At 43.1% G+C, this 27,680-nt stretch overlaps 1 protein-coding gene and 1 pseudogene across 2 annotated transcripts in view; both read right to left on the bottom strand.

The window, feature by feature from the left end:
• The window catches only part of SNX24 (sorting nexin 24), a 153,144-nt gene that overhangs the window by 125,039 nt on the left and 425 nt on the right, over nt 1-27,680 (bottom strand). The gene's annotated exons all lie outside the window — the stretch shown is intronic.
• LOC148164302 (small nucleolar RNA U3) lies at nt 25,930-26,020 on the bottom strand (annotated as a pseudogene).

The following is a 27,680-nucleotide window of genomic DNA, read 5'->3' as shown; positions in this document are numbered from 1 at the left end:
GCTTCTTCTCCAGAACCAATGACATGACCACAGAAAATATTTATCAATCCGTCCAAGCAAAGTTCCAACATAAGAATCAATGATATGACATTACTGAGTAATACATTTCTGACAGTTCTGAAAGCTTACTGGATGCATTAACACTTTAATGCAATGCATAAACATTAACAGAAGTTCACAGAGTAATGGCAGAAGCTAACCATCACTAAAGCAACCAATTAATCATGTTAGCTTAAAATCTGAAAAGAAAAAATATGATACTCAGGAAAATATGCCACTTGTTCATTTTAAGACACATCAGGAGATTTAACAGATACTAACCAATGAGCAAATAAAGACGGTACTACATAATAACAGTGCTTATCAAATAAGGAGACCCTTAAATATACAGAAATACAACTTAGAGAACAGTTTCATCTTTGACAGGAAGGTGATTTGGACTAACTCTCAAACCTTTTGGGGTTACAGATCTGATAATGTGGGATCTCCGTGGAAACATATATTTATGCAAGATTTTCCATGCTGGGCGCCTGGGTGGCTCAGTCGGTTAAGCATCTGCCTTCGGCTCAGGTCATGATCTCAAGAGTCCTGGGATCGAGCCCCGCATGGGACTCCCTGCTCCATGGGGAGCCTGCTTCTCCCTCTGCCTCTGCCTGTCTTTTTTGAATGAATGAATGAATGAATGAATGAATAAATAAATATCTTCAAAAAAATTAAAAATTAAAAAAAAGAAAAATTTCCCATGCAATTTCAAGATGAGGAACCTGTGTTGAAGAAGAGTTACCTCCTACCTTTGAAACACTGATGAGCTAATTGATTCTTACGGAACAAACCTAGTAACTGAGTTGAGTTCTCCTTTCAGCCTGTACACTCCCAGGCTCTGTACTCCCATTTCTCCTGTCCTCTCCCCTTTGCCCTTGATCTGCAACATCCATTCCTATTCTCCAGCCCTCTGTCTCTCAGCCCTGCTTTTCCCAGTTCCTGGCCCACCCCCGTTTCTCCATAGATATTCTCCCACTTCCAATTTCTTAACTGCTCCAGATATGGAAATAAACTCTATTTTTGAGTGACTCAACAAACGGAATTTTTATGTTGTCATTCCTAATTTTAAAAGTTGGTGAGCTGAAAATTTTACATTTGCAGACAGAGATTAAGAGATTTATCGTGAGAGGGGCACCTGGGTGGCTCAGTCGGTTAAGCTTCTGCCTTTGGCCCAGGTCATGATCCCAGGGTCCTGGGTCCGAGTCCCACATCAGGCTCCTTGCTCGGCGGGGAGTCTGCTTCTCCCTCTGCCTCTGCCCCTCCCCTCTGCTTGTGCTCTCTCTCTCACTCAAATAAATAAATAAAATATTTTTTAAAAACTAGGTAGAGGTATAGGAAGAGATCTTTCCATCTCTCTGTATTCACAGTTTAATCATCAGAAGAACCATATGATGTAGTTAGGCAATCCCCACTGAGATGAGAACCAACAATTGACAGAAGTGCCCCAAAGTCAAACATAACGAAGTCAGAAAGATGGGCTTTTTAACCACAGATCCCTCAGACTCCAAAGCCTGTGTTCCATGCCTGAGTTTCTCATCTTCTCAAACTTTGTTTAACACACATGCCCCAGGGATCTTGTGAGAACGCTGATTCGGGTAGGTCTGGCCTAGGGCCTGCGAGCCTGCGTTCCGACAAGTTCCCAACACTGCTTGCTCAGCCTTGGACCCCATTTTGAGGAGCAAGGGGCTCAACAAACCATTATGTGCGACACATTCCACACTTAACCGCTGTGACTTCTAAACACTGAGACTGATGCAGCAATCCGTTCCTAAGGAGGTAACCACTTTACAGATAAAAACACGCAGTGTGTTTTTGGAGCTATTCAACTGTGCGGGGAATTCACTTTTTTTTAAGATTCCAAACACACCACCCTAAAGCCTAAAACCAGTTTTTTAATGAAATAAAATGAATCTCCGGTTTTTCTGCACACACCCCTGTTGTCTTCAGCCAGTGGAGTCTCTCCCACGTCCCAGGCCCAAACCAGATGCATCCTGTGTTTCTACAAGGAAACCATCAGAATCTATTAAAATTACTGGACACTGATAGCAGCCGGGACATGACAAATCACAGGCCAAGAGTCAGATACCAGAGAATGTGTTTTGGGGCTTTGGGGGCAGGCCCATTTGCAACCAAATGATATTGTGTGAGGCTGGCATGCTCAGTACATGACAAACTGATGCAATTTCAGGGCTGTCTGCGGGCCAGGGGAGATTTCTCTGATGCCGGCTGCAGTTCGTTTACAGAACTGAGCAGAGTTCCCAGATTTGAATCACTTGGGCCTTGAAAGGGCTTCACTTGACAAGCTACAAATAATTACACTCTACTCTTTCCATTGTACTCTATTATTTGCCCCCCTTATCTCCAGGAGTTGAGCTTTTGTGAACAAGCAAGGTTGGCTTCTATGTTGACCACAACACAACAAAACATTGTTCTTTCCTGATATGATAAATAAAACGAGGCCCTGCAGACTAAACATTTTTATCAGGCCAGTTTTCCACTTTTTTTACAGGCAAAAGTCAACTTTGGGCTCAGCTGGAAGGCTTGAGTTGGACACAAGGAGGCAGGCAGGTTCCTGCCTCCTCACGTAGGGATGTGCTCCAGCTCTGTGGTTATTGTAGAAGCTCATCTAAAAAACAGGACATTGACTGACAGATAAAGGACACGTGGGCAGGAGCTCTGTAGGTTTCTACAGTAATTCCCCTGCTCCCCTCCCCTTCTTCCGCAACTCCATTCTACCAGCCTCTTCAATCAGGTATTCTTTTTTTTTTTTTTTAAAGATTTTATTTATTTACTTGAGAGAGAGAGAGAGAGCAGGGTCAGAGGGAGAAGCAGACTCCCCGCTGAGCAGGGAGTCCGATGTGGGACTCGATCCCGGGACTCCAGGATCATGACCTGAGCCGAAGGCAGTCGCTTAACCAACTGAGCCACCCAGGCGCCCTCAATCAGGTATTCTTAATGAAAACGTTTTTCCAACCTGGAATGCCTTGAGAACCAAGATGCCTTGTGTCCGTGCTGTGCTTCTCCAAAACCCCAGAGTCTCGGATTCAAGAGTGTTACTCCATTTGTGAGACTTTAAAGAGTGGGTCAGCCACCCTAAGGCAGCTCCTAAGAATAACATGTTGGTTGTTGCTCCATAAATTTTAATTTACTAGATGTGAAAGTTCATGTCTTCATATTTTTCTGAAGTAAAGTGCAAGATTAAAGGAGGCAGTTTTTTGTTTAAAATCCAACCTCAGGGGCGCCTGGGTGGCTCAGTCGGTTAAGCGTCTGCCTTCAGCTCACGTCATGATCCCAGAGTCCTGGGATCGAGTTCCCACAACACTGGGCTCCCTGCTCAGCCGGGAGCCTGCTTCTCCCTTTCCCCCTGCACCCTCTCTCTTACTCTGTCAAATAAGTGAATGGAATCTTAAAAAAAAAAAAAAAAGTGTCATATAAAAAAATAAATGGCTAACTAAATTTAAAAATAATAAAATCCAACCTCAAATAACACTACAGTCCCTAGAAAAGTTTTTTTTAATCTACAATGATGATGAACGTGGACTCAAATAAATTAATCTAAGCATTTTCTTTTTAAATTTATTTGTTAAGTCTTAACTGCCTCCACATTTAATTCTTGTAACAACCCTGATGTAGGTATGGAATTTCCAACAATAAAGTTTGTTATTACTATCCATTTTAGAGACCAGGAAACGGAAGCACAGAAAGGTACTGAATGTGCTCAGTAACTCACAGCTGGTGCTGGGAATTGAGCCCCAAGAGTGGCTGGAGCCCCCTTCAATACTGCTTCCCCACCTACTTGAGTACAGCTCAACCACAGGCACAATACAGTGAGAACAAATGCTCACCAACAGCGGGGTGTCCTGCTGGCTCAGCTGATAAAACAGGCAACTCGATCTCAGGGTTTTAAGTTTGAGCCCTGCGTTGGGTGTGGAGATTACTTCAAAATAAAATCTTAAAAAAAAAAAAAAAAAATTCTCACCAGTAGCTAAAGAAGGTAACACTTGAGATTTCAGCTCCCCCAACTAGACAGCTTTATTCCAGCTTCACTATAGGCTTTGCTGAGAGCTGGACCCCTCCTTGTCCCTAAATCCATCTTGACCAATATGGTGGCACTGGCCACATGTTGCCCTTGGGCATCTGAAATGTGCCTGGTCCCGAGAGAGGTGTTCTGGTAAGTGTAAAAAACACGCCACATTTAAGGAATTACTACAAAAAAATAATGTAAAATGTCTCATCAGTAATTTTTATGCTGCTGACATGTAGAAATAATACTTTGGATTTGTTGGGCTAAATGAAATATATCACTACAGTTCATTTCACCTGTTTCTTTTTACCTTTTAAAATATGTCTACCAGAGGGCGCGTGGGTGGCTCAGTCAGTTAAGCATCTGCCTTTGGCTCAGATCATGATCCCAGGGTCCTGGGATGGAGTCCTGCATCGGGCTCCCTGCTCGGCCGGGAGTCCGCTTCTCCCTCTGCCCCTCCCCCTGCTCGTGCTCTCTCTCTCTCTCTCTCTCTCTCTCTCTCTCGAGTTCTCTCTCTCTCTCAAATAAATAAATAAAATCTTTAAAAAAAATATGTCTACCAGAAAATATAAAATCCTTGTGTGGCTCACATTGTATTTCTACTGGACAATGGTGCTCTAAACTCATCCCTGAAACCCAAACTTGACATGGGCTGAATCCTCAACACAAATCTGCACCAGGACAGGAAAAGCGATTCCAAGAACTGCCGTTGGCCTCCTCCTCCTCAGCCTCGTTCCCACTCACTCCCTTTCCTTTCTCCTTTCTCACACTCCTGCCTCTTCTTCATGACCTTGAAACACTCACCGTCTGCATTCTTGTGAGAAAAAGGCTTTACCTGACCCTGACTCCCTTCCTGCTGCTCCTCCAAGGTCCCCCATCACCCCCACAGGTTCCTTCTCCAGCTCGTTCCAATGCTCTGCCCTCTCGAGAACTCCCTGACCACACAGTGGTCTCACCTACCCTGTGCTTCCATGCACTGAATACCACCCAGGCTCTTGGAAGAGACACCAATTTCCCCACCCCATTCTCCCATCCCTGGTCCAAAGGAGGATGTTCTCTCATTATCTGGGAATTCTTGCTCAAGGCAGACGTGGCTCACTGCAGCTCTGCTGGACACGGACCCTCCCCGCTCGGCCACGCTTCTGCTGTGTGCTCTCCCTCCCCCCTGCCCTTCCCATCTAGGAAGAGCTGGACTCCCAGAGGAGCCTCAAGCATGGCCAGGGGGCTCTCGAGGAGAATCACGGCTCATTGGTTTATGGCTTGAAGACAAGGAAGTAAGAAGAAAGGTCTTGGGCAAAAGTGAAAATTGCAGCACTGCCTGGAGGAAGTAAGAGAAACCAGAACTGGTTCTGGAAGGGAAAACACAAGCTAATCAACGTCAGGGGTGGGGGCAGGGGGAGAGGCTTCTGGCCCTCACTAAACATAATCTCCCTGAACCTCCAGGAACTGAAGGAGGAGGGGTGCAGTTCAGCTGTGTCAGGGGGAAAGTGAAGAGGGAAGGAGAGATGAGACAGATGCCACTAAATTTTATTTTTTATTTATCTTTTTCTTTTAGCTGCCAATTCCAGAGAGCTTCCGAAGCCCACTGGCATTCTCTTCAGAATCCTTCATGACCACCCTGTGCCACTGGCCCGTCCGAACCTCCATCCGGGTCATCTGCCCCTCCCCCCAGCCTGGCCTAGGCCACAGCAACAGTCCCAGAGGGGACACCAACTAACCCCCTTTGGGAACAGTCTGAACAGCAAGCTAAGTGTAATCAGCCTGACTGCCTCACTTCCATTTGGCTTGGCTGTTCAGAAACATGTGATGCAGCCCTGTTTATTTCTGCACAAAGGGAAAAGATTTCAGAGTTTCCGATCCCACCCTCACCTGATGCCAGGGAAGGACATTCTCTCCCCCGCACCTCTCCCTTCAAAGCAATGCAGACATTTCTCCGACTAGAATGTGCCCTCCTCTTCCCACTCCTTATCAAAAGTGGAAAGGATTCTGACACCTTCCACACTGGTCGATGCCTATCCTCCAGGAGCAGAGAGAACAAAAGCAATCACCCACGGGGACCTCCGCATGTGGCTTTGCCCCGTGTGTCCACAAGACGTTCAGTCTCTACCCACAACCGCCTTCTGCACAGAGGACACTGCTCCCTTCCCAACCCCCAACATATAATGTTCATTTACGTTATCCCACTGGGCAGGTGGAGGGGGGCCGTGTTCTGTCACATAAGCCCTATCCTTTCCAGTTGCTTATCTAAATCCTATTTAGCCTTCAAAATGCAGCTTAAGCATGATTTCTCGAAGGTAGTTTACTCCTCTGATCTCATTTGCAAAATCTCCATTCAATGCAATTTACTGTTTCGAATTTGTTACCAAAAAGCATTCATTACTGCCTCATAAACACTGTCACTGGGTGCAAGTGCTTAACTGCAAAGTCTTTGAAGGGCTGGAATCAGGCCTTACAGTTGTCAGTATATAGGTGGCTGGCACCAAGTAGGCATTCAGATATTTGATCTACTAAGTTGCATTGTTAATTATCCTTCTTTATAATAGATAAAGGCTTTGCTTCCACTGTATGTTGAGACTAAAAGCATAGAGGTTACAGGGCACTGATCATTCACAATTCCCCATCCGTCTCCTACGGAACTCTCCCTTAAAATTCACTATCATACAATGTCACGAATGTATCAATTAAGGAAACGATCAGTTCAAAATATGTTATGGTGCTTTCAAAGACTGATATTTCTTCATTTTTATAACCTGATGCTGTTATCAATGGACAACAAAAATGAATGTATCTGTAACATAAAGCAAATGTTGCTTCAAAAAAAAACAAAACAAAACCTCTAAACCAAAAAACAACAACAACAACAAAAACCCACACCAAACCAAAACAGAACAAAAAACCTGTAAAATAAATATACACTTTCAGGGGTGCCTGGGTGGCTCAGTTGGTTAAGTGTCTGACTCTCCTGATCTCAGCTCAGGTATTGATCTCAGGGTCATGAGTTCAAGCCCTGCGCTGGGCTCCACACTGGGCATGGAGTCTACTTAAAAAAAAGAAGAGGAAGAGAAAAGAGGAAGAAGAAGACAATGACCATGACAGTGCTGTAGTCAACTTAAGAACCCAGTGTCCACCCACACTCGTTTAATAAGTCTGTATATCACCTGAAGAAAACCAGTGGAACTGTTTATAACGACCTGAATACAAAATGGTACACACAAAGTTCGGGAGGCAAGTTCATAGTCCCACAGGGCTCCGTCATACAAGGAGGTGCTTTTGAACAGACCCAGGGCAGCCAAAGGAAGCAAAAATGGGCAAATCAAACAAGAGAAGTGCTACAGTCCATTTCCACACAAAATCCTTTTTGGCCATTATTATTTAATGAGCCAGTTCTCAGCATTTTGGTTCTATATCCATTTTTTTATGTGAAAATGTTTCCTATATTTTAACTCTATACACTACTGGACATTTAAGGTTGCAGAACACTTTCTCAAATTTCCAAAACCCACTGTACCATGGATCACCCTTAGGACTGAGTTTCTGTTTTAAGGTCCTCTCTAGAGCTTAATGACAATACTGGAAAACTCTCTCTGATTGCCTAAGTTAACTCCCAGTGAACCGGGGGCACGTTTCGAATCTGTTCCTGGCCTGCCTGGGAACACCTTCCATCAAGCACTGGCATGGCCCTCCCCTCAGAACCACTCGGACACCAGCAACACCAGAGCCCTCAGTCCCCAGATGGTCCTACTGGAGTCCCAGTCTATGGGGCTGCTGGCTCTGCCAGTCCAGAGTAACTGTGCACAGCACCAGAATTGCAGCAGGCTGCGTTATAGTCTCCAAAGCCCAGAGTCCACCAGAGGCAATCCACCGGGCAGGTTCAACAGCTCCCCCCTACGCAGCGTAAACCCATGAGACTGCAGGCCCCGGAACAGGCGCCAGGGAGCAGAGCAGAGATGCCTAGGCCAAAGACAGAGCTGACACCAGAAAAATTAAACGAGCAATCTCATGCCCGGCTGGCAGTAAAGAGAACCCACCGTTCTCCCCGTGTTCCAGGCCCTGGATAGTAACAACAACTACCTTCCAGTCCGTGCCTTGCCCTGTGCGAGGAGCTTGTCATTTACTATCCGCATTACTTTTTTTATCCTCACACCTCTCTGTGCTATCACTGCCCCCTTTCCCCCATCTCATGAATGAGGAGAATGAAGCATGAGAAGATGAGCCAAGGAGAGAAGCCAGGTCAAGCACTGGCAGGTTCTGCTCTGCGGTGCTCCCCCTGGATTGCATAAGCCTCCGGCAAGGGATGGCAAAAATACAAAGAAGACTTCTTTAGAAGTGCAGCTTTGCCTGAGCAATCCAAAAGTGGTACGTACTTTTCCCCCATAAAAATGAAGTTTTAATACGTGAGCTCTCTGGTGTTCTAGGTAGTCTCTTTCCATGTCACTGTATTTTTCATCTGTTACAACTCTATCATTAATTAGTTTTGATAGGGTGTGTGTACTGGACACAAGAAACAGTTCTAGACAGTTTATGGATAAAATCAACACGGGCCAAACTCTGACTCAACTTCATGAACCACAAAACCCTTGCCATACTGAAATTTCTATCAAATTTTTACTGGGCGGGCATTATTTTTGGTGTTTCTGTTTTGTTTTGGCGGAAAAGTGAAGGAGCAGGAGATGAATTTATGGTTTCAAGGGTACTCAAGTCAGAAATCCCACACAATCCTCACTGGGGCAACTCTCTATAGAAATCCAACATAAAGATTTCAGTTTTTAGAAACAAATGTCAACACTAAGTACTACAGAACTAACTCTATGTGTTAAGGGCTTTACATATATTCTTTTATTTGCTTCAACAATCCCTATTGGTTACGAAGCAGATGCTATTATCTCCCTTTAAGGTGTGAGGCTCGGAGCTTTTAAGCAACCAGTGACCATTAAACACACGGTTAGGGAGTGATCAGGTGTCATCAACTCCAAAGTGCACTTTTCAACCACCATGCTACTTCCCCTCCCAGAGAACATCTTCCCAAAGAGGCCAAGTTTACAAAACAAACAAAACCTCAGCTCCTGCCTGGTTCACCAGAGCTGGCTCTCTGATGTTATATGGCTCAACAGCAGATGGACTAAACCATGCTGATACTCTCCTCTCCACTTGAACAACCTCTCCTTATTGTTCCACCCCTGCTTCCCCAGTGTGTTAGACAGCGGGGAAAGCTGTCCAGAGACCCCTCTCCCAGACACCCTCCTGTCTTTCACATGGGTTTCCAGACTGTGTTAGTGTCTGGCCTGCTGGGAAAAGCTGTCGTCTGAGGCAGATTCCTTGGGAGGCATCTCACACGCACTGTTCCATTTCATCCTGGCAATGACCCTGTGGGCTGGGTCCTCGGCAAAGACCACGGGGTTAGGTACTACGGTTAACCCATTTTGAAAGTAAGGAAACGAAGGTTAACAGTTTGTTCCTACTAAAGCTTGTTAACACAACTGTATTTTTATGTTCAGCTCTCCGTGGAGCAATACAGGGTTCGTTTACTATGGCTCTAGGGAATCCTGTGTTCATAAACAGGGAGAATCCCTTTGAAAGACAGTTTCAGGATGTCTTGAGGCTCTTGGAGAGAAAATGAGGAAAATGATGGCATCCCCAGGGCCCAGCACAGTGCCTGGTAGACTGCAGGCCTTCAAGAACCACTGGCTGAATAAAGGAATGTAAGTAAATTATTGGGGCTGATAAAATTGTGTCCCACACTCCTCTCTGCCTCTCCCCAGCCCTCACCCACCGCCACCTCTTAGAGCTCCTGTCTGGCATTTCTGCCTGGCTCTCCTGGGCAGTCCCCTCTGCAGACCACACACACGGCCCTCAGGACGCAAATGTGTTCCCAGCAGATCACATCGACTCGGAACTCAACTGCCAGCTAAATCCTCTGGGCCACAGAAAGATGAGCTCCCCAGAACTTTCCTAGACCCAGAGCTCACTCAAGGAGCAAATCCTGATTGCAAAACACAGCTTCAAAAACAAAACTCTACGTCAAAACGTCATTCGTTAAAACTGGCCTCACCTGAACCTGGCTCAAGCCGAACGCTGACAAGTCGGAAGTCAAAAGTTCTACTTCCTGGGGACACCTGGGTGGCTCAGTCGGTTAAGCGTCTGCCTTCGGCTCAGGTCATGATCTCAGGGTCCTGGGATCGAGCCCTACCGGGGAATCCCTGCTCAGCGGGGAGTCTGCTTCTCCCTCTCTCTCTGCCCCTCCCTTGTGCACACGCGCTCTCTTTGTCTCTCTCTCATGAATAAGTAAAATCTTAAAAAAAAAAAAGTTCTATTTCCTGCTCAGAGCAAAGCACCAAGAATGAATCTGGGTAGGGACTGGCCTCACCCCCACTACCAAGCTAGTGCCATATACTCAAAACACTTACAAACAGAAGTTTGATTGTCTGGTCCCTCCAAAAAAACTTTATATTTGAAGAATGTAGAAAACGAATTTAAAGTTTTACCTGAGAACACTGTTAAGCATCTAAAGCAAAAAAGAGTGGCTGGAATGTCCCCTAGGGGTTCTGCGATTGAGAAATAGCAGTTTTCAACAATTAGTTGCTTCACCACATAATCAACGTTCTTCATGTGTTCTTACAGATGAGGTGATTGGGACACTTCAATGTCATTCTCTAATGTGAAACCACTGCAAGGATCTTTTGATATTACTTTTTTCAAAGAATTCATTTAAAGCAGTGAATTAAATGTGCAATCACTCAAAAGTGAGAAAGAAAGAAAAATTTTCTTATTAAAGGAAGGTAAAATACATCATGATATATTAATCCGTACTGGCAAAAACTTAATTACAAGTACTAGAAATAACAAGAGCTGCACATGTGGTGACTTCCTACCATGTGCCTGGAACAAGGGAGGCTTGAGAGAAAAATGAGGTAAGCATTTTAGGGAAATGAGACTCAGGGAGGTTTATGACTTGTGCAAGTCCCCTCACTAGTGAGTAACAAACCCAGAATGTGGAACCAGGTCTGACTGGCTCCAAAGCTTAGTAATGACCCTCTTTAGAAGTTCCTCAAACCCACTGAGGTCAGAAAAGTTTAAGGGACACATGGCTGGCTCGGTCAATGGAGCATGTGACTCTTGATCTCGGGGTTTGAGCCCCATGTTGGGTGTAGAGATTGCTTAAAAATAATAATAAAAAAAAAATCTTTGGAAAGACAAAAAGAAAATCTTCAGTTCATTTGATTTATGAGTCCAAAGACTCAAGAGTGGTTCATGGTTCAGGGTCTAGATCCTAGATGCACTTCTGCTGAATCAGAATGTGAACTGGTCCTTTAAAGCTTTAAAACAAAACTGACGTTTCTCCTTCATGCTAAGTATGCACTCTGTAGGGTGTCTTTTTCAAAACAGGGTAAGTCACCTACTCCATAATTTGCATGCTGGGCTACAAAATAAAATCAGCTAGAGAGCTTTTAAACCATACCAGAGCTTTAGCCCCCAGTTACATGAGAATCTCTGGGCAGAGAGCCTGAAAATCTGTATATTTAATCACTCCCAAGAACCAATGATGTATCCTATTAAGATGTATCGGGGCAAGTAACCCACCTTAATGATCTCCACAACCATCTTGGGGACATTTTTAGGGCAGTGCTGTATTTCTACTGCTCATCAGAATCATCCAGGGACCTTCTAAAAATTCCCATGCCCAATCCACACCCAAGAACCATCAGACTCGCCAAGGGTGGGACCCAGACACTGGCAGTCTGTAATGATCCCCAGCATGCAGCATAGGCTGGGCACCATAGCCTGGGCAACCAGGTATTTGCACAAGAAGCCACGCCCTCATTTGGATGGAGTCCCAACGTCCCATCCACCAGTGGTGCCATCCACCAATGGCATCATCCCATTGACAGTCAGCCTGTTTTCTCTAACTCCCTGCCTCCTTTCTTAGCATCAGGCTGATACCCAGAAGCCTTTCCATTCATCAATCGCTTCTTCAGTGCGTGCCCACTTAGGAGAGATGCTACATGACTCTCTCTCTCTCTCTCTCTCTCTGTCATTCAGAAGCATTCCTACTACTCTCTCTCTCTCTCTGTCATTCAGAAGCATTCCTACTACAGCATGATTCATCCCCTGCGCACATGCAACATTTGTCATTCTCTCACCACTTTCAATTTTCTAATGTCCACTGCCTTGTCTCTCTTATTAGTATTTTCCACACTGTTACTGCTTTTGCCCTTCTGGACAAGCTGGGGTTAGTGCTGTTCTGGGTACAAGAAACCTAGGGACAAAGCTCCAGGCTAAGGAACCACACTGTGGCTAAAAGGAAACAATATCCCAGGATGGATGCCATTCACTGCAGGCAGGCTGAGGAGGATGTCCTTTCGGGCTTTGGAAGGGAGCTCTCTTTACATGAAAAAGTTTGGACAGATGCAAAGTTTTAAAGGAGAGGAGCTCTGTGCTGCCTTTTGATTACATGTACCTCCTTCAGAAGCAAAGCTCAGAAGGTTATCCTGAATTCCCAAAGCACACTTTTTGATTAACTACAAAGATCTTCATGATTAAAATTAAAAAAAAAGGAACAAAAACCTTTGTGCATTTCGGTTCTAAACTTTTTAACTAGGTAAACCTTCCTGCATGGGTCAGACATGAAATAAATTTTACATTTGATAGTAAAATTCTTTTTACCCAATAATATTTATGTGCAAAAGAAGCAGCATTCATTGTGAAGATATCCTCTCAAAGGGCAAATGAGGTGTTGATTAAAGCTTCCCTAAAACATATACTACTTTGTACTACTACTGAGTGATGACAAAATTAATTCACATCTTCACCCTGCAAACCACCCCCTTCCACATACACACGACAACGTCAGTGAAAAAGTTCATAGCACCAAGAAAATGCATTTCCTTGATAAAGTACTTCCTGCACTAGGTAAGACTGTTGATTACCTCGCAAATCTTTTTTCAGGACTATCTCAGGTTATTTCTGCAAAATTATCCATGGGAAACCCACAGATAATGAATTAAGAGTCTACGATGGAAAAAGCAGATCTGATTTCCTCACAAATCATAAGATAAAAATGTAGCAATTTACTCCAATAATTTTTATGGGAAAGATCAAGATTATTGACTTTAAAATAAGGTTTCTCTCTACTAAGTTAATTTCAGTCCTGTCCCTAATAATTTAGTTGGTATTTGAGAAGGAATTTTAAGATAATATTTAAAAGTTAATTAAAAACAGTGTAAGCATTCACGTCAGTCAAGCGTGACCTCTGCGCTACAATGCATTTAAATGCATGTCACCTTGACCTGCAACACAGCAATGTTAAAAATTTTGGTCAATATAAATCAAATGTACACTAATTTATTCAGCAGGTTCCCTGGTATCTGAATCAACATTAGAAATCTAACCAGTATTTGTTATTCTGTTATTGACAAAAGGAAGCATATTTAAATGATAACAAGGGCTCATGGGTGTCATTTGGAAGTTAAATTGTTCCCCAGGGACCACCTCCGTAAACATCTACATTTAAAGGTCATTTACCACCAAATTATGAACAACTGTTGCATTTATTAGCACAGGCTCAATAATTTGGAAGCTACGGTCATCAATTTTTACTGACAATGAGGTCTAATTGTCCACTAATAATAAACAAGGTAAACAGACCTTTTCTGTAAACTTTTATTCCCTGCACCATGATCACATTTGCAAAACGGAGATGCAAACTTTCCACGGACATGCATCTGAAGGAAAAAAACAACTTCCAACTGCAAGAAGGACTAAACATAGTTTACAGTAAATAGCGGATAATAAAATATAAAAACATATTTTCTCATGTAATCTACATCTGAACTAAAACAAAAGGGAGAAAAACACAATGTTTATTGAAGAATGAAATGTGAATTTCAATTTTAGAAGGACGTACGATGGTTATTTTTACTGTGGGGTGCCCAGATATTTGGTCAAACATTGTGCTGGGTGTTTCTGTGAAATGGTTTGGGGTGAGATTAATATTTAAACCTACAGACTGAGCAAGGCAGATTGCCCTCCATCATGTGGTGAGCCTCTTTTGATTCTGAAGGCAACTTACTCAGGTGTGTTATTTCAACCCCTTTACCAAATGACCTGAAAAGCTACTACTTTTGAGTGGGGTCCAGACCAAGAGAAGGCTCTGCAACAGGTCCAAGTTGCTTTGCCACTTGGGTTATGATCCACCAGATCCAATAATGCATGAAGTGGCAGAAGCAGACAGGGATGTTGTTTTGAGCCTTTGGCTGGCCTCCACAGGTGAAGGACAGTGCAGGTCCTTAGGACTTCGGAGCAAAGCCTTGCCATCCTCCATGGATAGCTACTTTCAAGGAAGAGTTCTTGGCTTGCTACTGCACCTTAGCAGGGACTGGAGGCTTGACCATAGACTATCAAGTTACCATGTGACCTGAGCTGCCCATCATGAACTGGGTGTTATCTGACCCACCAAGCTATAAAGCTGGGTACAGCAACACTTGGTTACCAAATGGAAGTGGCATATATGCGATCAGGCCCAAGCAGGCCCCGAAGGCACAAGTAAGTTACATGAAGAAGTGGCCCAATCAAGGAGGGCACGCAATGTGATGAGCGCTAGGTGCTATACGCAATTGATGAATCACTGAACACTACATCTGAAACTAATGATGCACTGTATATTGGCTAGTTGAATTTAAATTAAAAAAAAGTTACATTCTAAAAAAAAAAAAAGTGGCCCAAATGCCCATGGTCCCCACTCCTGCTACACTGCTTACCTCCTCCAGCCTGCACCTGTGGCCTCATGAGGCATTCCCCAGAATTAGCTGACAGAGGAAGGGAAGACTTGGACCTGGTTTACAGATGAGTCTGCAACACTGCGCACCTGTACCACACTAGTCCCTCTCTGGGACAGCTGTGAAGGACAAGAGTCCAGGGAAATCTTCTCTGGGGGCAGATCTCAAGCAATGTACCTACTTGTTCACTTTGCTTAAAAGGAGAAGTGGTCCGATGTGAGATTAGATACTGAGACACCAACTATGGTCAATGGTTTGGGTGGATGGTCGGGGGAAATGGAAAGAACATGATTGGAAAATTGGTTCTGTGGAAAGGTGAGGATTATGTCGGTAGACCTCTCTGAACAAAAGGAGGAGGAGGAGGAGAAGAAAGCGAAGCTATTTGTGTCTCATGTGAATGCTCATTAAAGAGTGCCTGCAGCTAATGCCAATTTTGATAATCAAGTAGATAGGATGACCTATTCTGCAGATGCCAGTCAGCCTCTTTCCCCAGCTACTCCTGTCATTGCCCAGTGGGCTCACAAACGAAGTGGCCATGGTGAAAGGGAAGTAGGTTATGCTTAGATGTTCAGCAACATAAACTTTCACTCACCGAGGCCCATCTGGCTATGACCACCATTGACTGTTGGCCCAATCTGCAGAGACCAATTCTGAACCCCCAATATGGCACCATTCCATGAAGTGATTAGCCAGCTACCAGGAAGCAGGTGGATTACACTGGACCACTTCCATCGTGGAAGAGACAGTTTTTATTCTTACTAGAACAGATACTTATTCTGGATAAAGATATGCCTTCCCTGCATGCAATACCTTTGCTACAACTACCATTCATTGACTTATGGAATGCCTTACCCACTGCCATGGTATTCCACACAGCACTGCTTCTGATCAAGCATCTCACTTCACAGTAAATGAAACGATGCAGTGGGTCCATAACCATGGAATTCACTGGTCTCATCATGTTCCCTACCATCCTCAAGCAGCTGGATTGACAGAATGGTGAAATGGCCTTCTGCAGACTCAGTTATACTACCAGCTGGGTGGCAACATGATGCTGTGTCCCCACAACCAGAATTCACACATCAAGGAATCAAGGGGTGGAAATGGGAGCAACATCATTCATTATTAACCCTAGTGGCCCACTGGCACAAGTTTTGCTTCTAGTCTCTGTGACTTAATGCTCTGTTGGTCTAGAGGTCTTATTTCCAAAAGGACGAATGCTTCTACCAGGAGAAAGAGCAAGAATTCCAATGAACTCAAAGTCAAGATTGTCACCTGGTCACTTTGAACTCCTTGTGTCTCTGAATCCACAAAGCAAGGAAGGGCATGAGCATGCTGGCTGGGGTGACTGATCCCGAGTAGCAAGGGTAAAGTGGACTGCTAAAGCACAGTGGGGAGGAGGGGGCAAGGAAGATCGTCTATACCACAAGAGACCCCTGATGGAGTCTCTTAGTAATAAGACGCCCTGTGATTAAAGTCAACGGAAAGCTACAACAACCCAATTCAAAGAGGACTACTAATGGCTCAGACACTCCAGGAATAAAGATTTGAGTCTCCTTACCTGGCATAGATCCACAACCAGATAGGTGCTTGCTGAAGGCAAAGGGAATACACAGTGAGTAGTGAAAGAAGGTAGTTATAAATACCAGCCATGACCATGTGACGAGTTACAGAAATGAGGACTGTAATTGTCCAAAGTATTCCCTCCTTTTTTGTCTTCGGTATGCTTATGTGCATATCTATTAACATATATATAGCAAATATTTTTTTCTTTCGTCTCTTATCACCTTATCATGTAACATAAGAGGTATTGCCTTTATATCATAGAATTTAAGTATTGTTAACTTTTACATCAAAGTATTTAAGTTGTGGGATATCAATGAAATGATCTTCCCTTTCTCAAACTGGCAAATTTTCATTCATCCTTCCAGAGCAAGCCTTCATGTCAGCCAGCCCCAAGCCCACAATACCAGTACAATGCCTGGGAGAGGTAAGCCCATAAGACATAATCACAAGAACGAATGCTTGCTCTACGTGCCATACGTAATCTTGACAGTAAGAAGAATATCCACCAGCAAGGTGGAGAGAAAGGTGAGGGTGAAGAAGGAGAGAAGCTAATAGTTTCTAAAACAATTCCTAAATTCCTAAATTCATCTAAGAGCTAAGGAAAGGTGGCCAGTAGGACTCCACTCACATATTCGTTCTTCCTTCGAGTAAGAATTATAAGGTGAGGGGCGCCTGGGTGGCTCAGTTGGTTAAGCAACTGCCTTCAGCTCAGGTCATGATCCTGGAGTCCCGGGATCGAGTCCCACATCGGGCTCCCTGCTCAGCAGGGAGTCTGCTTCTCCCTCTGACCCTCTCCCCTCTCATGCTCTCTCTCTATCTCATTCTCTCTCTCAAATAAATAAATTAAATCTTTAAAAAAAAAAGAATTATAAGGTGAAAACCTAAGTCATTTGCCTTGTTAATAAAAATCAACAAGAGGACAATAGCTTATTTCAAATACCCACCTACCAAAAGAAAGAAAGAAAGAAAGAAAGAGCGAGCAAGTAAGTGCGCCTGGGTGGCTCAGTTGTTAAGCGTCTGCCTTCAGCTCAGGTCATGATCCCAGGGTCCTGGGATGGAGTCCCACATCGGGCTCCCTGCTCGGTGGGGAGCCTGCTTCTCCCTCTCCCACACTCCCTGCTTGTGTTCCCTCTCTCGCTGTGTCTCTCTCTGTCAAATAAATAAAAAAAAAAAAAATCTTAAAAGAAAAAAAAGAAAAGCAACTTCAAGGGACACTAGCATGTTTCAAAAATGTCAAAGCTAGTCATCAGAATGAGCCAGCAAATTACAATGGATCTACACTGAGACACCACTGCTCACCTTATCAGACTGGCAAAAACCCAAAGGCCTGACAACACACTCAGTTGGCAAGCTTGTGAGGAATTCAACTCTCATAAACTGCTATGGGAATGCAAAACAGCACAATCCCTAAGGAAGGGGATCTGACAATATCTGGCAAAATTAAGTATGTATGCATGTACCCTTTGATCCAATAACCCACTGCTAAGAACCTATTCTAAAGATACCCTGACAAAAATGCAAAAAAACATATGCACAAGGCTAGTGACTACAGACAACAATGAAGAAGAACTAAGCTATAGAAAAGGAGTGTGCATCTTGATATATGCCCCTGGGGAGTGAACTACAGGATACACTGTGAAGTCAAAACCAAACAAACAAAAAACAGGTGGAAGAAAATGTTTTCATATACTACTGTTTAATTTTAGACTACTGTTTAATCTAAGGGCACAAATGTACCTGTATTTGTTTCTTTTTGTTCTAAGTTTTCATTTAAAGAATCTCTACACCCAACGTTGGGCTCAAACTCACAACCCCAAGATCAAGATTGCATGCTCCTCTAACTGAGCATCCAAGAGCACCTTGTTTCTATTTTTTTAAATGGAAAGATAAACTACAACTTTTTTTTAAATGGTCATCAGGGGAGGGGACGAAAACAGAATGAAGGGAATATAAAAAGCAGCTAGATTTCAGCAAATAAACCTAATGCAGTATACACTTTACACAATATAAAACAAAATCAACTTCTAAAAAAATTCCTATCCTAAGTATACAAAAGAAAATGACACTGGGTAGCTCGTTGGGAGTTATGAGCAGAGAAGAACCAATCCGAGTGATTTTGAAACAGTCACTTGATTGTACACTCTTAGTGGGATAGATCAAAGAACAAAAGAACTTTTTTATTTAAGACTTTATTTATTTATTTGACAGAGAGAGACACAGCGAGAGAGGGAACACAAGCAGGGGGAAGTGGGAGAGGAAGAAGCAGGCTTCCTGCTGAGCAGGGAGCCCCCGTAGGGCTTGATCCCAGGACCCTGGGATCATGACCTGAGCCGAAGGCAGATGCTTAACGACTGAGCCACCCAGGCGTCCCCAAAAGAACTTTTTAAAAAAGAAAGTTTTAAGCTGTATTCAGTAATCATGTTGTTGATGGAGTACTGGTATTATAATGGAGACACACTGATGCGTATAATGTGAGATAAAGTAAACTGCTAATCACCTGATATTCCATCAATGTCAGCATCTAAAGGATCGAGATTTTCAGTGCAGGAGAAAGATACAGCTGAAGATAAAAGACCAAGACAACAATTCCTGCTGTCCTCAACATATCATGTATTTGATCTTAAGAGAAACATTCTTCTGCTCCAACCACTGAAAAGATTTCAAAACCTTCACAAATACATTGTGTCCAGATCATAGTCTCTATCATTTCCCACTAAAAGTAACCAGGGATCTTTAGAGAAAAACCTAATTCCAGATCTGGGGCAGGAAATGTAAAAGATGTACCTTGTTATGCCAGGAAGCAAGGAGTTACCAAAGACCCCTAAGGTTATGTCAAGGACAGAACCCAACTTGAAAATGCCAAATACGAAAATGGCCAAAGAAGGACATAAAGTATATAAGAATGATAAATGCAAGGGACCCAACTACCTCAAATGTGCTGATATCCACAGATCCCTAACAATACTGATTTTTTTTAAAAGCCAGCCTCTGTGATAATCTTTGTGATCTCTGGAGGCAGCCAGCTCATTGTTTTGAAAAGTAAATAATCAGGGCGCCTGGGTGGCTCAGTTGGTTAAGCGACTGCCTTCAGCTCAGGTCATGATCCTGGAGTCCCGGGATCGAGTCCCACATCGGGCTCCCTGCTCAGCAGGGAGTCTGCTTCTCCCTCTGACCCTCTTCCCTCTCGTGCTCTCTATCTCTCATTCTCTCTCTCTCAAATAAATAAATAAAATCTTAAAAAAAAAAAAAAGAAAAGTATATAATCAAAGAAAGAATCAGGCATTTATCCTGCTTTTCCTATTAAAAACTACATCTCACAGTAACTAACTTACCGAGGCAAAGTTGCTCTGTATACATGTATCCAAGCCAATAAATGAAGAAAGAATGGTAAAATTAAACTATCGATACTTAGCAACCACTAAGGAATGTAAAGATCTAGGCAATGTTCATCAGTGGTTGCTAGCATCACATAACAAATCTGAAAATGATCAAGCCTCTACCACTGTATGGCGTAAGGAACTGAAAAAGGTGTTAATAATGACATAGGAAGGCATGCCTGGGTGGCTCAGTCAATCTCAGTGACATCGTGATCTGAGCCGAAATCAGGAGTTGGATCTCAACAGACTGTGCCACCTAGGGAACCCCAAGAGCTCATCATTTTAAAAGCTAAATAAAGGGGTCAGTCTCTCCACTGCTCTGTATGTTGACCTTTTCCACAACAAAACAGGTACTTTCAAAAGAGAGGGGAGGAGGAAAACAACAGAAAACTGAAACAGAAAAGACATGAAGCAAAATAACAGAAAATTCCATTACAAATCTGAATGTGTAGGGGCACTTGGGTGACTCAGTAGGTTGAGCATCTGCCCTCAGCTTGGGTCATGATCTCAGGGTCCTGGGATCGAGCCTTATGTTGGGCTCCCTGCTCGGTGGGGAGTCTGCTTCTCCCTCTCCCTCTGTCCCCGTGTCCCGCTCATGCTCTCTCTCTCAAATAAATAAAATCAAATCTATTTAAAAAGTTATTTTAAAAAATCTGAATGTATTTGGAAAGCCATCATAAGAATGCAAGGTATGAGTCTGATGGCCCCTGTGTTTTGGAGGGATGCTGGGGGGATGGAAGAGAAGGCAGGAGGTGAGAAGCATGTATCTCCATGCCCTCTATGATATACACTACTCACTTATTTAAGTATATTAGCCTTCAGCATCCTGAGGGGAAAAAAACACACACAGGCAGTAAATAAGGCTACAAAACTAAACCTGAACTGAATGAAAGTTGTAATAAGAATACCAGTTGATTCCATGTAAACTGTTACTTCTGAAGTACTTCAAAGTATGTGCCAATAATTTATTTTATATAGCATAAGTATCTCTCCTGGACTTTTGTTTATATTACTGACATTAAAAAGCTTAAAAAAAAAGAACTTGAAGGCAGTCCTTATTCAAAATAATAAGAATAATCACAAACATAGCTAGACACCTCATTCCTAGCACTTTGCAAGAATTATGTCATTTAATCCTCAAACCACTCTACAAGGTAGGTACTAGTATTCTCCTTTTTTACAGATCAGGGGAAAAAAACAGAGGAGATTAAGTGGCTTGTCCAAAGTCAGACTTTGTTGGAGGCAAAATTTGAATGCAGACAGCATGAATCTATAGCCTGAGCCTTTGCCCTTAGACTGTGTCAGCCTCTGTCCTAAACCTGTGGAATAGTCTAAGTGGGCTTTTGCCAAATGGCAAAAATTACACATAAAGTATCCAAAATACAAAAAATCTGATTTGATCTGTATGGCTTCATTTCTAATGCCATTCCTGCCTCATTTCTGAGACACTGTGCTGTAATTTGGACTACTAACTTAGTTGCACATCAAGTCGGACAAAACTAAATGCAACATGATATCCTGGATTGGACATTAATGGAATCCAAATAAAGCCTGGAGCTTAGTTAACAGACATGCACCAATGCTACTTTCCTTGTTTTGACATTACCATGGTAATATATGATGTTAAAACAGGGGAAACTGGCTGGTGGGGAGAGGGGTATACAGGAACTCTCAGTTACTAACTTTGTAACTTTTCTGCAAATCTAAAATTATTTCACAATTAAAAGTTTATTTTAAAAAACATATAAATTACAAAGTGAAAACTATTCAAAAAAAAGAGATGAAAATGTATTTCTTGCTCAATGAAAACAAACTTAATTTTGTCTCCAAATTTCTAAGCACCATACTTGCAAAATTCAATCCTCTTGTACCTATTTGGTTCTTAGGTGAAGGTAGCATTCTATTGGCTAATGTTCAAGAATATTTTCACTTTTGGGGAGTCTGGGTGGCTCAGTCGGTTAAGGCTGGGACTCTTGGTTTCGGCTCAGGTCCTGATCTCATGGGCCCTGAGATGGAGCCCCTCGTGGGGCTCCGTGCTCAGTGGGGAGTGTGCTTGAGATTCTCTCCCTCTCTGCCTCCCCCCACTTGCACAGGGCCATGCCCCCCCACACACACACATTCTCTCTCCCTCTCTCTAAAATAAATAAATTAAAAAGGATTTTAAGAATATTTTCACACTTGTACTTCCTGTCCTTAAGGGTAAGGAACATACCCTACACTTGATTTAATTATGCAACACACATTTAATACTTGCTTATGCTGTCAGTTTACCATGAGTGAGGCACTTGGGCAGCTATGTCCTTGTCACACAAAGGCCTCCTTCATCATACATGCTTATAATGGGTGACTCGAAGATATTGTGGCGGACATTGTGGTCTCACTGTCGTGCCTACAGGGTTAGGTGTCAGGAAGAGGCTGACCTCACTCCCAGCTCCAGAAAGGCCTATTATCTGAACTCCATCTAGTTAATGTAGCCTTGCCACAGCGACTGGTTCAGATGGCCCCGGCCTCAGCCAATCACCACAGAGAATTCCCCTGGCAACACGATGGGTTGAAAAACCAACTGGGGATAACAAGATATGAAAGGAGATGGATTTGTTCAGAGCTCCTGGGGAAAAACAGTGCCCGTACTCTGAAGAAATACCCTCTCTTCTTCTGCAAGCTGTAGCGCGCGCGCGCGCGCACACGCACACACACACGCACACACACACACACACACACACACACACACACACACACACACACACATGTTTAATCTGCAACTTATTAGCTTTCTGTCACCAGATGGAAGCTACTCTGGGGATGAAAGCACAGAGGAGGGCTACTCTTGGGTAGGCAGGTTTGCCCTTACTCAACCTCTCATTCTCACAAATACAAAATGCAGTAAAAATACTTCCTGCAGATCACTGTTAATTCCAAAGAAATGTCTACATTGTGGTCACGCTAAAAACAACAAAAACAAATAAGAATTGGGAGGATACTAAGGTATGGCTAGTTTTGTGTCACTACTGACATTTTGGTTATTTTTTTTTTTAAAAGTCTGTACCGGTCAGATATTCAAAGTGAAACAGTTACAGGTGAAATTATGTCCTGGATTTGTTTCGAAATATTCCAGAATTTTAAAAAATGGAAGAATAAGGGGTGATAAGTGAAGTAATAATTTAAAATACTGAAGGTGAGGAATCGGTAAATGGTTCCTTATATTGTTCTGATTTTGTATTTTAATCCATAAAATATTAAAACAATGATCCCTGCATGTCTCAATATTATGATCATGTATATATGAAGCTGCCTTACGTAGTGAAAAGCATGATACATCAAGTAAATCAAAGAGACCAGAATTCAAGAAAAAGATACATTTGTATAACCATAACACAGTCACAGACAGTTAAAATGAACTTGAAAAACCATCTAATTCAATGCCTTGAATTTAACAGCTATAAAAAAATGAAATCTAATACATTCAAACCTTATGTTGCAGCCTAGGTACTAATTCTACTTTTGTTATTTACCAATGACATATCTGAAAATTGAAAATACCAGCCTATACTCGCACCCCGGACCTGCTCACCCTCACATCCAATGGACTGTTCTCCATCCTCACTTTACAAGACCACTCAGCCACATCCAGCACTTTATTTCCTGTAAAGCATCTACCATTCTGTCTTCCCACTTCCCACCCCTGCACTTCCTTCTCTCCCCTCCCCCAGGATGCAGTGCTGAGAATTCTTTGCTCATGCAAATTCTAGGATTTTACCCTTAAGTCCACCAACTTTCTTCACTCCACATTCCCTTCCTGGGAATAGCATTAACTGCTATGCTTTTTTCATCCTTTGTGCTGAATGACCCTCTAGAGCTGAATTTCTAGCCCAGACCTCTATCCTGAGCTCCAAAATCAAACAGCCTCACCAATCACGAAAAACGCCAACAGGTCCCCAAATGCAATCTCCTCCTTGCTTCAGCTCTGAGTTGGCCAATGGCACCCGCATCCAGGGGAGTCACATTCCTGCCTCACTTCTGATCACCAGGTCCTAGAGATTCTTGCTGTCTTCCCTTCCCAGTTGCCTTAGTTCCAGCTCACATCCTCCCTCTCCTTTCTGGTCCTTCTGCTAGCATCCCTTAAATGATTAATACTCCAGGGTCATATTTCTAAACACAAAACTCATCACGTTACTTCCTTCCTCAAACCCATTGTCTGGGGCTGAAGTCCGTACTCCTTTCCAGCTCTTCAGGCTAGCGAGCTGGTCTCTCTCCACCTCTCTCTGTCGGGTGTCCCCTGCACAATCCCTCCTGCTACTGGAAACTCCAGTCTGCACCCTGACCCCCTTCCACCCACTGAGCTGTTTCATGCTTCATAATCACTGCTCTTCTGGTTTTCTTCTCCTATTAGAAGACTCATTCATTATTTATTCATCACACACGTACTGAATTCTTAACTATGCGATAGGCCCTGTGCTAGAGCACAGCAGTAGAAACTGGCACTGTGCTAGTCTCAAGGAGTTTAGAGCCTGGCTGAGAAACAGACAGTAAACATCTAAGCTATGGGGACAGAGGACAGGTAGAGAATAGGCTTCCCATCAGGTAATATTTGAGTTCATGTGAATTTTGTTAGAAGATCCTCTCCTGATTCTTTGTAAACTAAAATGACTCAGAAGGGTCCCCCCCTCGCCTTTTTTTCCTTTCTTTTTTTTTTTTGGTTTTGGTGAATCTGGGAGTTTAAAATGCCTTTCCCTTGAGATGAGATTTTGTGCTGAACTTCCTTCTAGAATTCACAATGCCAGCAAAAACCGAATCAGATGTCAAAAGTCAGCATTCCTAAGCAACCCCCAACCCCACACCACACATGACCCTAAGGCAGTGCAGAAATGCTCTCTTCCTCCTCAAGACTCCAGATAACATCAGGGCACCCTAGCCCTTCCCTACCTTGCCCCTCTGGCTGAGAATGCCTAAGGCCAGGAGCAACATCCCTTTACCTTTCAATTCCACACTTAACATCACGCAAGCCCACAGCCAATGTTTAAGGGTTCAAAAGGCAAAAATTCACTCTTTCAAGGTAAATTACCTTGTACATCCGAGCATAACTTTGTATAAACTTCTTGAATAACAATTGAGCATTATCGGGGCGCCTGAGTGGCTCAGTCCTTAAGCGTCTGCCTTCGGCTCAGGTCATGATCCCAGGGTCCTGGGATTGAGCCCCACATTGGGCTCCCTGCTCGGTGGGAAGCCTGCTTCTCCCTCTCCCACTCCCCCTGCTTGTGTTCCTCTCTCACTGTGTCTCTGTCTAAATAAATAAAATCTTAAAAAAAAAAGAAACAATTGAGCATTATCTATGAAAACTTCAAAAGGCCCAGAAGTACCACTTCTAGTTAAGACTCTACAAAAATCCTAGCAGGAGGCATAAAAAAAAGCCATGTACAGGGATGTCTCATTTCAACATCTGACACAGTTGCTAAAAATTAGAAGCAAATGTCAGCGGCCATCAACAAGAGATCTGGGTAAACAAATGATGACGTGTTCCTTAGGAGGAAGATCCCCTTGCCAGTAGCTAGGAGACAGACCTATCCATAACAGTAGAGAAAGATACTCATGTTGTAGGATGACAGTTATAGTCAAATTCTTACAATTTATTCTAAGAAAAAAACATATGTTTTCATGGCATACAGAAAAGTCTCTAAGAAAGCACCCCCACATTTTATGTTTCCAGGGCATGGGACTAGAAGCAAGGAAGAACCACACTTCTTTACTATAAACCTCCAATCACCGAATTTATTTGAATGCAATATTCCTTAAATATTCTTAAGTAAAAAAAATGCTTTTTACTCTGAAGTATACATTATTTCAGGAAACCGAGATTATGTTTTTAAATTCTGAGGGTTTTTTAAAAGATGAAATGTTGGGGCGCCTGGGTGGCTCAGTTGGTTAAGCGACTGCCTTCGGCTCAGGTCATGATCCTGGAGTCCCGGGATCGAGTCCCACATTGGGCTCCCTGCTCAGCGGGGAGTCTGCTTCTCCCTCTGACCCTCTTCCCTCTCGCGCTCTCTATCTCTCATTCTCTCTCAAATAAATAAATAAAATCTTTAAAAATAAATAAATAAATAAAAGATGAAATGTTATTCACTGCTAAATTCCCAGGACCTAGAATAGAGACACCAAGCAGGCAATCAGTTAATATTTCCTAAATTAATAACTGCTGTGCAATTATAACAAACTATAGAAATGATCCCTGAAAGTATAGTCTTCTGTGCAATTATGAAACAGCTAGCTGCTCAGAGGGAAAGAAGTATCCAGTATCTGCTTCATTGACTCACATAGGAAAAAAATCACTTGCAGAGGTATCTTAACAATATGGTTATCAAATCTAAATGAGTTAGGATTTTTTTTAAAAAGCAAGCTTTTAAAAAGCACACAAACTCTCATCATATAAGCAATCTCCAAACTGCCACGTTTGCCAAGAAAAGAGCTCCTTCCAAATCAATTTAAGTCACAACCTGGCACATGCCCGGTCGTAATACGAATAATCAAAAGATATGGGAAAACACAGATCCTGTAAGAGAAGAAAATCAGTAATGGTCAAAAAGCCATTAATTTTGATCTACTTCAAATTTGGATCTACTTCAAATTCCTTATTTGGGGAGGTAAGTAACTTTTAGTTTGGAATACTGAGACCACCTTCATCTAAACACATCAAAAGACCAAACAAGCAGGCTATAATCTTCAGATCCCAAAGAATGCCCCAAAGATGGCAGGCCCTCCATGACTACTGATGGGTGTGTGTGTATGTGTGTGAGAGAGAGAGAGATACCTCCATGACTGCTGATGGGGGGGCGGGGTGGAGTGTGTGTGTGTGTGATACCTTGACTAATGAAAGACAAGCAAGGTTTCAAGGCTTTAAGGAAAAGGCCTTGCACAGGTTCAAATTTAAGTTCAATTTCTCCTTCCTTCTTTTTTTTTAAGGAAGATGCAGAGTATTTAACCAAATATTAATTCATTGGGAAGGCTTATTTATATAAATAATGGCCAAACAGACCTCAGATGCCCCCCCACCTTCCCCGCAGTTTCCTCCCCAAGGGAAGGCACTCAGTACTTCTTTTGGGACACTTGAACACTTGAACCCAGAGGTCTACTTAATCCTAAAAACCCACATACTCCCTGGATTTTTTTTTCACTCACTACTCTTAATTCTAAAAACTCCCTTGAGAGGGAGATTTAATCCTCCCTATGAAAACACAGTAGGTCCCAAATCGCTTGTCACCAAAACCCAAGAATATTTAGAGAAGAGGAAGGTTAAAATACTCTGCCAAATTACTGTAACTGGTGTTTAGCAAGTGAGTGAGTTAGAAATGAATAATATATCAGTCCTTTCAGATTGCCCTCTGCAATCTCCTCTGCCTACCTGCTCTTTAACAACTGGATGTAAATTCTTCCAAGGTCGAGCGAGCGTGAGGCATGTCTCCCTCCGGCAATGCCCGTCTAGATGAAGGTGTCTAAGTTCGTTGGGAAATCCACCACCTACAGTTTACTTAACTAAACTCGTCCAAAGGTCCCAGGCCCTGGTCTTCACCCTCCCGACCCATTCTGCCACTCTCGAGATCAGGAGCCCCGTTTCTCAGTTCTCAGGGATCAGGCTTCGGGAGGGAACAGGTGCGCAGTAAGTACCTGATTATGCCACTTCATGGCCCACCAGAACTAGGGGAAAAAAATAACTTTGGAAGCCATCTGAAAGCAACGCCCGTGTTCACTCTGGCTAATAAAGAGCTACAAATGATGATTTTTTTTTTTAATTAGCATGCTTTCCATCTGAATGAATCCCACAGAACTTGGAAGCCAACATCGACGCGCCGCGCAGCCGCTCGGGTCTGGGCAGAGCGGGCAGCTGTGCCAGACGCGAACGCAGCCCAC

This window comes from Eumetopias jubatus, unplaced genomic scaffold (genome assembly GCF_037043125.1).
Source record: "Eumetopias jubatus isolate StellerSeaLion01/CBP00866 unplaced genomic scaffold, mEumJub1_p1.0 scaffold_5, whole genome shotgun sequence".
NCBI classification, from domain to species: Eukaryota; Metazoa; Chordata; class Mammalia; order Carnivora; family Otariidae; genus Eumetopias; species Eumetopias jubatus.
This window is presented reverse-complemented; position numbering and strand designations above follow the sequence as displayed.